This window comes from Staurois parvus, unplaced genomic scaffold (genome assembly GCF_062004578.1).
Source record: "Staurois parvus isolate SC_StPar_1 unplaced genomic scaffold, SC_StPar_1.0 ptg000049l, whole genome shotgun sequence".
Classification (NCBI taxonomy): Eukaryota; Metazoa; Chordata; class Amphibia; order Anura; family Ranidae; genus Staurois; species Staurois parvus.
In genome coordinates, this window is record NW_028317845.1 from 917,228 (window position 1) to 930,435 (window position 13,208).

Genomic DNA, 13,208 nt, shown 5'->3' on the forward strand with positions numbered 1-13,208 from the left:
CTCTTACTGTCGGGGTCCTCCACGGTTCTGTCCTTGGACCTCTCCTATTCTCGATCTACACTTCTTTCTTGGGTCAGCTGATATGGTTTCCACTACCATTTCTATGCTGATGACACACAAATCTCCCTCTACTCCTCAACTCACCCCATCATGTATCACCAATTTACTAACAGACATATCAGACTGGATGTTACACCACTTCCTAAAACTCAATCTATCCAAAACTGAGCTCGTAATATTTCCTCCACCACGTGCCTCTTCCCCTAATTTCTCGGTCAAGATCAATTATTATTATATTATTATACAGGATTTATATAGCGCTAACAGTTTGCTCAGCGCTTTACAATATAACGGGAGACAATACAGCAACAATACAGTTCAATACAAGAGGGTTAGGAGGGCCCTGCTCCTTGGAGCTTACAATCAATAGCACCACTATCAACCCATCCCCACATGCCAGAGTGCTAGGGGTAACCCTCTATTCTGAACTATCCTTTCAGGCCCACATCCAATCCCTGTCCAAATCATGCCGCCTCAGCCTTCGCAACATCTCCAGAATACGCCCCTTCTTAACCAATGATACCACAAAGCTCCTAATTCACTCCCTGGTTGTCTCTCGCCTCAACTACTGCAACTCCCTCCTCATTGGCTTACCTTTACATAGCCTTTTCCCCCTCCAGTCCATTATGAATACTCATCCACCTTACCAACTGTTCAGTGCCTGCTACCACTCTCTGCCAATCCCTCCACTAGCTTCCACTCACCCAACGAATAAAATTCAAAATACTAACAACAACTTACAAAGCCATCCACAACTCTGCTCCCAGCTACATCACTAACCTGGTCTCAAAATATCTATCAAAACCTCTGTCTTCGATCCTCCCAAGACCTTCTGCTCCCTAGTTCCCGAGTCACCTCCTCCCATGCTTACCTCCAGGACTTCTCCTGAGCTTCTCTCATCCTATGAAATTCCCTCCCCCAATCTGTCCGACTATCTCCCAATCTAGCCACCTTTAGACGATCCCTAAAAACTGTTCTCTTTAAAGAAACCTATCCTGTTTCTAACTAGTAAACTGCCTTTTATTTCCTCCATCAGCTCATCCCCCCACAGCTGTTACCTTTTGTATCACTCAACCCTTCCTCCTAGATTGTAAGCTCGAACGAGCAGGGCCCTCTGTTTCCTCTTGTACCAAATTGTATTGTAATTGTTATTTCTACCTTCATTTTGTAAAGTGCTGTACAAACTGTTGGCGCTTATATAAATCCTGTATAAAAATAATAATATTTAAGTCAAGAAGGCTCTGTGTATAGTCATTAGCAGGGCCGCACTGACAACTCATGGGGCCCCCTGGCAATAAGGGATCATGGGGAACCCGTATCCTAGCCCATACCCAAAAAAGCCTATGAAAAAGCCAATGAAAGGTACCAGGGGCATCTCATGGGGCCCCCTACTGACCCCAGGCCCTCGGCAGTGCCCGAGTGCTCAAATGGTCAGTCCGCCCCTGGTCATTAGCAATGCAGGAACACCAAATAATCCGTAATTGTCATCGAGAGAGGGTACCTTAGGTCAGCGCATTCCTGTCCATGTAATGTTCTATGTAATACTCCTAAGCAGCAGAACACAGAAACAAATGGTGAGAATTGGGGGAAAAAAGCCAAAAGAGGTAATAAAAAAAAAAAGAAAATTCACTAAAAACATAATCATGTTTGACACCAGTTAATGTACATAAAAGACTACCCTTCTGCATATTTTCTCCAAACAGTACATGCTCCATCTTGATCACATGCATGTACAGTGATACTAACTGGTGAGCAGATTCCTGAATTATGTGTTGGAAGAGAGGACCTAACAAAAAGAAGGCACAGAATGATAGCTAAGCAGTTGACATGACTACTGGCGTCCCAAGGCCAGTGAGCAGTGAGAAAACAAATGAAAAAATTGATAATCAGTAAATGACCGTATTGTATACTATGTACAATCATACACAGGAACAGTGGGGTGTTGGGAACCTATGCCCAATCTGTTAGACCCACGGCTAAGAAATACGTGTGGCAGAGTTTGTACATACTACAGGTGGACCAGAAGGTCCAGTGAGCCTGTGTAAACAAGATATACCAAAATGTTATCCTCCCCAATTTATACCTGTCTTAAAAGTAAGGTGCACATGGAATAACTTCACGCAGCACAAACAAATGAATACCAGCACACTTACCAGCTATCCTGAAGAAAAAAAAAGACTGCCTAGCAATTTGCATTAAGGGCCAGTTCACACTACATACATTTCAGTGTGCTTTTTTTCTGCATCCAAAGTACAATCTGTAGAATCAGACTGTACAGTGCTTTAGAGACAGAGTATCTACTAAAGTCTAGAGCAGTGGTTCTCAACCTTTCTACTGCCGCGACCCCTTAATACAGTTCCTCATGTTGTGGTGACCCCCAACCATAAAATTATTTTTGTTGCTACTTCATAACTGTAATTTTGCAGTGGGAGGACTAGCGCCCCATCACTGATGTCAGTGGGATGAATAGTGTCCCATCGTTGGTATCAGTGGGAGGAATAGTGCCCCATCATTGGTGTCAGTGGGAGGAATAGTGTCCCATCATTGGTGTCAGTGGGAGGAATAGTGTCCCATCATTGGTGTCAGTGGGAGGAATAGTGCCCCATCATTGGTGTCAGTGGGAGGAATAGTGCCCCATCATTGGTGTCAGTATGGGAGGAATAGTGCCCCATCATTGGTGTCAGTATGGGAGGAATAGTGTCCCATCATTGGTGTCAGTGGGAGGAATAGAGCCCCATCATTGGTGTCAGTGGGAGGAATAGTGCTCCATCATTGGCGTCAGTGGGAGGAATAGCGCCCAATCATTGGCGTCAGTGGGAGGAATAGCGCCCCATCATTGGCGTCAGTGGGAGGAATAGCGCCCCATCATTGGCGTCAGTGGGAGGAATAGCGTCCCATCATTGGCGTCAGTGGGAGGAATAGCGTCCCATCATTGGCGTCAGTGGGAGGAATAGCGTCCCATCATTGGCGTCAGTGGGAGGAATAGCGTCCCATCATTGGCGTCAGTGGGAGGAATAGCGTCCCATCATTGGCGTCAGTGGGAGGAATAGCGTCCCATCATTGGCGTCAGTGGGAGGAATAGCGTCCCATCATTGGCGTCAGTGGGGGGAATAGTGCCCCATCATTGGTGTCAGTGGAAGGAATAGTGCCCCATCATTGGTATGAGTGGGAGGAATAGTGCCCCATCATTGGTATGAGTGGGAGGAATAGTGCCCCATCATTGGTGTCAGTGGGAGGAATAGTGCCCCATCATTGGCGTCAGTGGGAGGAATAGTGTCCCATCATTGGCGTCAGTGGGAGGAATAGTGTCCCATCATTGGCGTCAGTGGGAGGAATAGTGTCCCATCATTGGCGTCAGTGGGAGGAATAGTGTCCCATCATTGGCGTCAGTGGGGGGAATAGTGCCCCATCATTGGTGTCAGTGGAAGGAATAGTGCCCCATCATTGGTATGAGTGGGAGGAATAGTGCCCCATCATTGGTATGAGTGGGAGGAATAGTGCCCCATCATTGGTGTCAGTGGGAGGAATAGTGCCCCATCATTGGTGTCAGTGGGAGGAATAGTGCCCCATCATTGGTGTCAGTGGGAGGAATAGTGCCCCATCATTCATATCAGTGGGAGGAATAGTGCCCCATCATTGGTGTCAGTGGAAGGAATAGTGCCCCATCATTGGTATGAGTGGGAGGAATAGTGCCCCATCATTGGTGTCAGTGGAAGGAATAGTGCCCCATCGTTGGTATGAGTGGGGGGAGGAATAGTGCCCCATCGTTGGTGTCAGTGGGAGGAATAGTGCCCCATCATTGGTGTCAGTGGGAGGAATAGTGCCCCATCATTGGTGTCAGTGGGAGGAATAGTGCCCCATCATTCATATCAGTGGGAGGAATAGTGCCCCATCATTGGTGTCAGTGGAAGGAATAGTGCCCCATCATTGGTATGAGTGGGAGGAATAGTGCCCCATCATTGGTGTCAGTGGAAGGAATAGTGCCCCATCGTTGGTATGAGTGGGGGGAGGAATAGTGCCCCATCGTTGGTGTCAGTGGGGGGAGGAATAGTGCCCCATCGTTGGTGTCAGTGGGGGGAGGAATAGTGCCCCATCGTTGGTGTCAGTGGGGGGAGGAATAGTGCCCCATCGTTGGTGTCAGTGGGGGGAGGAATAGTGCCCCATCGTTGGTGTCAGTGGGGGGAGGAATAGTGCCCCATCGTTGGTGTCAGTGGGGGGAGGAATAGTGCCCCATCGTTGGTGTCAGTGGGGGGAGGAATAGTGCCCCATCGTTGGTGTCAGTGGGGGGAGGAATAGTGCCCCATCGTTGGTGTCAGTGGGGGGAGGAATAGTGCCCCATCGTTGGTGTCAGTGGGGGGAGGAATAGTGCCCCATCGTTGGTGTCAGTGGGGGGAGGAATAGTGCCCCATCGTTGGTGTCAGTGGGGGGAGGAATAGTGCCCCATCGTTGGTGTCAGTGGGGGGAGGAATAGTGCCCCATCGTTGGTGTCAGTGGGGGGAGGAATAGTGCCCCATCGTTGGTGTCAGTGGGGGGAGGAATAGTGCCCCATCGTTGGTGTCAGTGGGGGGAGGAATAGTGCCCCATCGTTGGTGTCAGTGGGGGGAGGAATAGTGCCCCATCGTTGGTGTCAGTGGGGGGAGGAATAGTGCCCCATCGTTGGTGTCAGTGGGGGGAGGAATAGTGCCCCATCGTTGGTGTCAGTGGGGGGAGGAATAGTGCCCCATCGTTGGTGTCAGTGGGGGGAGGAATAGTGCCCCATCGTTGGTGTCAGTGGGGGGAGGAATAGTGCCCCATCGTTGGTGTCAGTGGGGGGAGGAATAGTGCCCCATCGTTGGTGTCAGTGGGGGGAGGAATAGTGCCCCATCGTTGGTGTCAGTGGGGGGGAGGAATAGTGCCCCATCGTTGGTGTCAGTGGGGGGAGGAATAGTGCCCCATCGTTGGTGTCAGTGGGGGGAGGAATAGTGCCCCATCGTTGGTGTCAGTGGGGGGAGGAATAGTGCCCCATCGTTGGTGTCAGTGAGGGGAGGAATACTGTCTCATCGTTGGTGTCAGTGGGGGGAGGAATAGTGCCCCATCGTTGGTGTCAGTGAGGGGAGGAATAGTGCCCCATCGTTGGTGTCAGTGAGGGGAGGAATAGTGCCCCATCGTTGGTATTGGTGACACAAATGATGGGGCACTATCCCTTCCACTGACACCAATGATACTTACCTTGCTGACTCCTGCTCCAGCCTGGGCTCGCTCTCTCCCTCTCCCATCTACAGCCTGCATACCTGGCTGCAGCAGCAAAATTTGCACTTACCTGTCAGCTGTCTTCCTTCTCTGGCCTCTCTCTTCACTCGTTCCTGCAGCTCCCTCGATCTTCTTCGATCTCCGCGCTCTGCCGCTCGGCTCCTCCTCTCCAAGCTCCACCTTCTCGCCGGTGATTGGCCGCCTGTGTGCCTCTCCTGAGCTACAGTTCCGGTGGCCAATCAGCGGCGAGGAGGCGGTGACAGGGGCAGCATATCATCCCGCCCACACATCGCCGGAGACAGCAGCGGTGTCTCGGTTCCTAAGACCATCGGAAATATGTGTTTTCCGATGGTCTTAGGCGACCCCTGGGAAATGGTCGTTCGACCCCCAAAGGGGTCGCGACCCCCAGGTTGAGAACCGCTGGTCTAGAGAATAAGGCTGCTTTCACACTGATCTGCAGAAAAAACACATGTGTTTTTAACGCGTTTGCAGTTAATTTTTTTAACCGCCACCCGCCCGCCATATAAGGTAAGGATGGGCGCAAGGCGGTTCTCTCATTCTGAGAGGACGTCATATGACGTCCTCTCACTGTAACCTCCCGTGCGCAGCTCCGGGAGTGCGCAACGTGGCGATCGGTGGTGTGCTGTGTCCCTTGGACACAGTGGATCACCAATCAACGGAAATAGCCGAAGAGGTCGGCTCGAACATGTGATCAGCTGTGTCCAATCACAGCTGCTCGTATGTAAATAGGGAAATGCCGGTTATCGGCATTTCTCTTCTCACAAGCTGTCACGCTGACAGCTCGAGAGGAGAGGAGAACCGGTAATCGGCATCCCTCAGAGGGGACATGTACACTGATCATCAGAACACTGATGATCAGTGTGCCCTGATGATCAGTGTAGCCCCAGCAGAGCCACCTGTCAGTGCCCATCAATGCCAGCTGTCAGTGCTCATCAATGCCACCTGCCAGTGCCCATCAGTGCCTCATCAATGCCACATATCAGTGCCTACCAGTGAACATCAATGCCACATATCAGTGCCCATCTGAGCTGCCTTTCAGTGCCACCTATCAGTGCCAGTCAGTGCCACCTATCAATGCCAGTCAGTGCCACCTATCAATGCTGCCAATCAGTGCCAGTCAGTGCCGCCTATCAGTGCGCGTCAGTGCCGCCTAACAGTGCCCATCAGTGATGCCTGTCAATGCCCATCAGTGCCACCTACTAGTGCCACCTATCAGTGCCCATCATTGCAACCTCATTAGAGCACATCAGTGAAGGAGAAAAATCACTTATTTACAAACTTTTATAACAAAAACTAAGAAAAATTTTTTTTTTTCAAAATTTCAGTTCTTTTTGCTTTGTTTAGCAAAAAATAAAAAACCTAGAGGTGATTAAATACCACCAAATGAAAGCTCTATGTGTCTCAAAAAAATGATAAAAATCTCATATGGGTACAGTGTTGAATGACCACGCAATTGTCATTCAAAGTGCAACAGCACTGAAAGCTGAAAACTGGTCTGGGCAAGAAGGGGGTATAAGTGCCCTGTAGGCAAGTGGTTAAAGGACATGTGACTCAAAAACTGCACCAAAAACGCACCTGCATTTTTGCCGCGTTTTCCATTGATTGCGATGAGGAGGTGCATATTTGCTGCATTCTTTTTTTAGCTGCACTAAACCTGTACCAAAAATGCAGCAAGCAGAACTCTGAAAAACGCACGGGACTTGCGTGAAGAGTTCCATAGGAATACAGAGTCAAACTATTTTTTTCTTTCTTTTTTTTTTTTAACGCAAAAGCGGAAGAAAAATGGATTAGTGTGAAAACAGCCTTACAGTGGAACTGCACTGCATCTGAGTACCACAAACCAAAGATGCTATTTACTTCATTTTTAATATTCAAAGCAAACTCCCCCATCCATCCATGTCTCTATGCTTTATTTAGCTGAGAAATCATTTTGAAAAACACCCCTCTAGCATTTCTGACAGTGGCCATCTTGAGTAAGGGTAAATAATTCATGTAGCAATGACTTCCTGGCATCCATCTGCCCTTAGCTCAGGTATATGCTGAGTTGAGAACCCTCCCTCCTCTCCTGAAGACTGCTGGGATGTACGGTATCATTTACCTAGTCAAGGAAACCAGGAACTAAAGAAATGTTAAAAAAAAAGTTTAAAACAAGGAAATATGATATACTTTCCTATCTGTTTACTAATCCTAGTGGCAAAAGGTTTAACCACATTCCCGTCTGCCCTATAGTAGTAATACTAATACAGAGCGGCATGGGTGCGCAAAATCACGTATATATACATGATTTTGCATTTCCAGAAAGGGGGGCATGGGTGAGCCGCACGTGCCCTACCCCTGCCACTATTCGTGGCCTCGGCTGTCAATCACTGGGTCCTGGCTGGTGATTACTCAAGGAGCGTTACCAACGGAGGGAGAGAACTGTAAGTAAACAATACAGATCTCTCCCCTGTCAGCTCCTGCACACTGCTATGCATGGCTTTGCATAGCAGAGCCATGCAAAGCAGTGTGCTTACAGTAAAGCATACACACAGCAAAACAGCAGACAGTTAACCCTTTGATTGCCCCAAATGTTAACCCCTTCTTGCCCAGTGCCATTAGTACAGTGTCAGTGCTTTTTATTAGCACTGATCACTGTATTGGTGTCATTGGGGAAGTCAATGACATCAAGTCAGTTCCCTCCAGTGTGAGAATGCCCGCCACAGTCCTGCTGCAAGTCACTGATCGCCACCATTACCAGTAAAAATAAAAAAAATCCCAGTATATAAACCGCCATTTGTAAATGCTATAACTTTTACGTAAACAAATTAATTTTTTTTAGCAAAGACATGAAGCAGAATACATTTTGGCCTAAATTTATGACTAATTTGATTTTTTAAATTTTTTTTACTGGACATGTTTTATAGCAAAAAGTCAAAAATACTGTTTTTCTCAAAATTTGCACTTTTTTTGTTTATAGCACAAAAATAAAAAACGCACAGGCGATCAAATACCACCGAAAGAAATCAATATTCATGGGGAAAAAAGGGCATACATTTAATTTAATTTGGGTGCAGTGTTGCATGACCGTGCAATTGTCAGTTAAAGAAACGCAGCGCAATAATGCAAAAAATGGCCTGGTCAGGAAGGGGGGGGGGGTAAATCCTCTGGAGGGCAAGTGGTTAAAGATAGTCCATGTTGACTGAGAAAGAGAAGTTCCACTTTAACCACTTGTCAACCTGGCTGTAGCCGAATGATGGCTACATTGTGGTTTTCCAGTTCTGGGAGAGTGTCATATGCAGGGGTGGACTGACCATTTGGAAACTCGGGCACTGCCCGAGGACCCGGGGTCAGTAGGGGGGCCCCATGACATGCCCCTGGTACCTTTTTCATAGGCTTTTTTTAGTTTGGGCAAGGACACAGAGGCCCCATGATCCCCTATTGCCCGGGGCCCCATGAGTTGTCAGTCTGCCCCTGGTCATATGACAGCTCTCATATGACATAGGACACTGCTGATACACAGGACTAGGTAAAATGCCAACCACAGCAGTCTTTTACCATGTGATCAACCGTGTCCAATGACACAGCTGATCACAAGGTAAATACAGTTGCCGGTTATCGGAAGCACTTTCCGCACGCTGTCACAGCGTGAGGAAAGAACTGCTGATAACCAGCAAGTGTCACAGAGGACATCTGCACTGATAATCAGGACACTGATGATCAGTACCCTGATTATCAGGGCAACCCCAAAGGTGCCCATCAGTGCCAACCATCAGTGCTGTCACTCAGTACCCATCAGTGGCCATCAGTGTTGCCTCTCAGTGCAGCCTCATCAACACATATCAGAGGAGGAAATGTACTGTTTGCAAAATTTTATAATACAAAGAAAAACATTTTATTTTCAATTTTTTTTGCTCTTTTTTGTTTACAGTGCATAAAATAAAACACCCAAGTAAATACCACCAACAGAAAGCTCTATTTGTGTGACCAAAAAAAATCATATGAGCACAGTGTTGCATGACTGCGCAATTGTCATTCAAAGTGCAACAGAGCTGAAAATTAGCCTGGGGGGAGGGGGGAGTGCCCGGTAGGCGAGTGGTTACAAAGCGCTTAGAAGGTGAAGTCACCCTCTGAGTGGACACCATATCACAGCCCACATATGGGGCACCAAGCACCCTCAGATAAAATCCATCCTTCACACAGCCCCATATATGTGTGTATATACAGGACACGACGCACACACAGCCCCTCCTCTTACACATCCGTCCTCCAGCTCTATCGCCGGCCTCACGCCCCTCTATGCAGGCGGAGCAATCACAGATAAGGGAGACAGTTAGACGCTCGCTGATTGGCTACACCGTCCATATCAGTAGTAGACGAAGAATGACTTGGATATCGCGCTTTCAATTGGTCGGCCCGTGTGCCTCTCTGACACTGATTGGCCGCAGGAGGGCAGGGTTCTGCAGGGCTCCTTAGTTTTGTGAGTTTGGCTCGAAGTTGTGACGATCACCGGAAACCGAGAGGAGTGGACACTGGTAGGAGAGCGGTCAGTGCTGTCTTCGTATTGTGTGTATCAGGGCTGGGCTGTGTACTGATTGATGACGGGGCTGTGTCTGGGGAACCCACTAGTCTCATGAGGTGGCGAGGTATGCTGGGATTTGTGGTCCCCTCTTCTGCACAACCTAGCATAGTGTCTCCCCTGGTTTCTGGGGGCTTTGTGAACTCATGTTCATGAAATACAGTAATGCCTCGGTTTACAAGCGCCTCAGTTAACGTATTTTTCGGTTTACAAATAAAAATCCATTGGAAATAATGCCTCAGTTTACAAATTTTTTTTCTCAATACGAAGTGTATGTCGGTGCTGATTTTTAAATGCAATTGCCAGCTTTTTTTTTTTTTTCTTCACTATAGTTAATAGAATTAGCTGTCACTTTCCCTGGAGTTAATGTTTTGTTTCTTTTAAGAAACAAAAAGTATACTTTGTTTCTCTTAACTTGGGGAAACAAACTAAAAGAAAACTTTCTCTCTGTTAGCTGGGGGAAGTGACAGCTGAATCTCTGAGCTATAGTGAAAAAAAAAGCTGTAATTGCATTTAGAAACTGGCATCATAATACATTTTTTAAAAAAAAGGTGTGGGGTCCCCCCTCCCATCCATACCAAGCCCCTCAGGTCTGGTATGGATTTTGAGGGGCACTTCAATGCCAAAATTTAAAAAAAAAATGGTGTGGGGGTCCGCCCCCCCTCAAAATCCATACCAGACCCTTATCAGAGCATGCAGCCCGGCAGGTCAGGAAGGGGGGGGGGGGGTGAGCACGTGCCTGCAACATGGGGGGTTGCTTTGGTGCAAGGAGGGCTCCACCCCTCCCAAAGTACCTTGTCCCCAGGTTGATGGGGACAAGGATCTCTTCCCCACAACCCTAGCTGGTGATTGTGGGGAGTCTGCGGGCAGGGGCCTTATCAAAATCTGGAAGCTCCCTGTAACAAGGCCCCCAGATCCTGCCCCCTCACCATGTGAATGACTATGGGGTACATGGTACCCCTGCTCATTCACAAAAAGTGTAGTGTGGAAAAAAAACTGTTTCTGAGGCCAATTTAACTCAGATAAGGCACTAAGTGAGTTTAATTACCACCTTACACAGCCCCAGAACCTGTGTAATTAAAGTTTTTTGTTTTAACCACATGCCCTTTAGAAAATTTAGCCCCCCCCATCCTGACCAGTCTTTTTTTTTCGCATTTTGGCGATGCATTACTTTAACTGACAATTGCGCGGTCATGCAATGCTGTACATAAATGAAATGTATGTCTCCCCCCCTCCAATAGAGCTTTTTTTGGTGGTATTTGATCATCTGTGTTTTTTAGTTTTTGCTCTATAACAAAAAAAGACCAACCATTTTGAAAAAAAAAAACCCAATATTTTTTACTTTTTGCTATAAAACCTTTCCCGTTAAAAACATTTAAGAAATCCAATTTCTTCATAAATTTAGGACAAAATGTATTCTGCCACATGTCTATGCTTAAAAAAAAAAAACAAAAAAAAATCCCAATACGTGTAAATGAATTGGTTTGCATGAAAGCTATAGCATCTACAAATGGCGGTGTGTATATATACTAGGATTTAACAAAAAAAAAATTTATGCAAGTAATGGTGGTGATCAGCGACTTATAGCGGGACTGCGGCGGGAATTCTGACACTGGGTGGTAACTGACTAACTGCCACTGACAACCCCAGTGATACTAATACAGTGATCAGTGCTGATAAAAAGCACTGACACTGTACTAATGACACTGGGCAGGAAGGGGTGAACATCTGGGGCGACCAAAGGGTTAACTGTGTGCTGTGCTTTACTAAAGGGGCATGCTGTTTTGTATCTCTCTGCTGTGCCTAGAGATCTAAAACATGTCCATGCTGACAGGAGAGACCTGTGTTGTTTACACACAGGTCTCTCCCCTGGCACCTTTACCCGAAGATTGCCGAGTGCCGGCCGGGACCCGGTGATTGACATCCCTAGCCACCAATAGCGCACGCGCCCCTGCCCGGAAATGCAAATCACACGCGTGTGTGTGATTTGGTGCAGCCCTGTAGCAGTACTTCTGCTATTAGGCGGTGGGAAAGTGGGTTTTTAAAGGCATGAGGTTGCAGCCCTTGCAGCGGCTTTGTCAATCTGCCATGTGTGCTTCAATATCCTGCCCATCTGATAGACCTGTTAGGTACCAAGCGAGGGCGACTGATAATTGTGAGTAGTGATGTGCTGGGGTGTGGTCAGATCCTAGTATGAACCCATGTAAGCAGGCTCGCCAGGAAGTGGTCACCCATAATTAGCCAATTATAAGCTGTCTGGACATTCCTCATCCCATGTCTCTGCATCCATGCCTCTTATATACATGCGGGTTGGAGAATGCTTTGACTGCAGATGATTACTGCCATACGGGTGACAACTTCATGATCGGCACGTTCACTTTGGTTCATACTAAGATATGAACACGCCCAAGCTCATCCTTAAGACTGCATTCACACCTGTGTGTTCTTGGCATGTGTGAAAAACACTATTTTCATGTTTAATTGATAATGACAAAGCAAATGTGGTTAGAAAAAAACTCAAATCTCAACACTGGAAAAGATCTCAGAAAAGATGTGCCCAAAAAATGCAACAAATGTGATGCAGTGGTGTGAATGGGGCCTAATTGTGCACACAGTGGATTAGTGTTTTTGGCCTGCAACAGGAAGTGCTGTTACTGGCAGGATCTCCTGGTGGCAACGATGCAATCCATGTATCATGTACTCCAGCTATAGTAGGAAAACATCAAGCTCCAACATCCAGGGAAATGGTGGGATGGTGTTTTAATCCAGCCATAGATTATTATTATTATTATTATTATTATTATACAGGATTTATAAGCACCGACAGTTTGCTCAGTGCTTTACATTATGGTGGGAGACAGTACAATAAGAATACAGTTCAATACAAGAGGGATTTGATGGCCCTGCTCCTTGCAGCTTACAATCTAGGAGGGAGGGGATAGTGGTACAAAAGGTAATGACTGTGGGGGATGGAGTGGTTGGAAGAGTAGAGGATTCCAGTATTAGCTGAGGGTGGGGTAGGCTTCCCTGAAGAGAGAGGTTTTCAGAGTGTGCCTAAAAGTGAGCAGAGTAGGCGATAGTCTGATAGATTGGGGTAGGGAGTTCCAGAGCATGGGGGAAGCCCTGGAGAAGTCCTGAAGACTAACATGGGAGGAGGAGACAAGGGAGCTAGAGAGTAGGAGGTCTTGTGAGGAGCGGAGAGTACGGTTTGGGTGATATTTAGAGACAAGATCGGTGATGTAATTTGGGGCAGTGTTATGAACAGCTTTATACGTCAGTGTTTTGAATTTTATCCGTTGGGCAATTGGAAGCCAGTGGAGGGATTGGCAGAGAGGGGTGGCAG

At 47.3% G+C, this 13,208-nt stretch overlaps 1 protein-coding gene across 2 annotated transcripts in view; it reads left to right on the forward strand.

The window, feature by feature from the left end:
- Positions 1-9,685: 9,685 nt before the first annotated feature.
- Positions 9,686-13,208, forward strand: part of SEPTIN2 (septin 2) — a 68,486-nt gene continuing 64,963 nt past the window's right edge. Inside the window, exon 1 of one of the 2 annotated variants that reach the window (XM_089665619.1) lies at positions 9,686-9,832. The gene's annotated coding sequence lies outside the window, so the exon portion shown is untranslated. The remainder of the gene's footprint in view (positions 9,833-13,208) is intronic. The other variant, XM_089665631.1, reaches the window with a different exon arrangement.